Here is a 1,643-nt window from a genome sequence, read left to right as displayed (position 1 = left end):
TTCTAGTCATAACCCAGTATTTTTGGCGGGAGTATTTCTTTCTTCTGTGTCTCTTTCTTTCCCTTCTGAAAAACAATTTTGACTTTCTTTTGGAGTCACTGTTCTAAAATTATACAAGGTTCCTCTGGGCACAGGTCTAAATTTCTCCATTTCTTTATATTTGCGGGATAAACTGTTGTGACCTTCAGACCTAAGAATATTTGTTTAGTTATTCTTTGATGATTTTCTCTTCTATAATTTTAATTTTATGAGAGTCATATCATTTAGATGATTTTTTAAGTCTATATCATATGTAATATGTATTGTTTTCACATATTCCCCATTTGAGGGAACTTTAAAAAAATCCTGGAAAAACTGAATGAACAAGTTTAGGAAGACTCAGGGATGTCATTCTTCACCAGGAACACATTGGCCACCCGGACCTGGCCCAGCACCACCTGCCGAACGTAGGCACCATGCAGTTGGACTGCATTATCTGGGATACATTAGGAAACAAGCAAGTTTTTCCCCATCTTATTAAGAATCAAGGCTTAGAGCTTCTGCAGAAATGATTCCAATCCAACTATACTATGTAAGCAGTCGTGCTGTCCCCTGGCAAATAGCCAGTATACCACTATCAAAGAAGGAAAAAGAAGTGCTACTTGCATATGAAGATTATGAAAGAAGCTCCTTTGGGTCTGGCTTAATAAAAGCTATGAAAAATCATTGGAACAAATAAATGAAAATTTAATTTGAAGAACTCCATTTCGTTTGACATGAATGTAAGCAGAAATTCAAAGATAACTCATTACCTATATCAAATTAGAAAACTTACACTAACATGACAGAGGAAATTTATTCCTTAGTCTAAAAAGGTGGAACATAGGGAGACACGACAGAAAAGTCGTTAATAACTTACCAGTTGGACAATACTATTGAGAAGGATTTACTGGGGAGATTAGAGTAAAATGTATGGTGACATCTGTACCTCCCCAATTCTGGCCTTAGACCAGGTCCTGAACAAGAGGCAGAAAGTGATGTGAAATGACCAGACATTTAGACAATAAACAAGTTAAGATTTTCAACTTTAGTCATAAAAGTGTGGAATATATTTGATAGTGAGTGATTATAATAGGAAAAATACTCTGCAGACTGCTGAACAGGCTGAACTGCAAAGTTGAACCCTAAAGCAAGATCTTTCCTTTGTATTGTCATCGAAAACTGATCTTACTGTAAAGACCGCACATGTTTAGGTAATGGTATTTTCCAAGTATATTTACAATGGACAAATATGCCCTTTATGAGTTTCATAACATCGTAAAATAGTTAATTAGATCTTACATCGCAGGAGCAATGCAAATATTTTATATTTTGCCTGTCTCTGTGAGTGAAAAATACTCTTCCTTTTTTATGTTGGACTTCTAGCAATTAAAGATGTAAAAATATGTATCTTTTTGGGGACCAGCAGTTGGCTTAATGGCTATGTCACTGGACTCCCATGTAGTTGAATGCAGTTCGAGTCCTGGACCAGATGGCTTAAACTCACACCGGGCACATTGCATGCATGCCCAGGATCCTGGGAAGAGAATGGAGGAGAAGGAATTGCAGCATAGCCATCCCCCCCTGGGGGGTGATTTCTCACTTTCTGTCTATGTCTGTTTCTG

General features: G+C 37.1%; 1 pseudogene; it reads left to right on the top strand.

The window, feature by feature from the left end:
* Positions 1-455: 455 nt before the first annotated feature.
* On the top strand, positions 456-1,022 carry LOC102489185 (protein MAK16 homolog pseudogene; annotated as a pseudogene).
* Positions 1,023-1,643: the final 621 nt, after the last annotated feature.

This window comes from Tupaia chinensis, unplaced genomic scaffold (assembly GCF_000334495.1).
Source record: "Tupaia chinensis unplaced genomic scaffold, TupChi_1.0 Scaffold139612_1, whole genome shotgun sequence".
Classification (NCBI taxonomy): Eukaryota; Metazoa; Chordata; class Mammalia; order Scandentia; family Tupaiidae; genus Tupaia; species Tupaia belangeri.
This window is presented reverse-complemented; position numbering and strand designations above follow the sequence as displayed.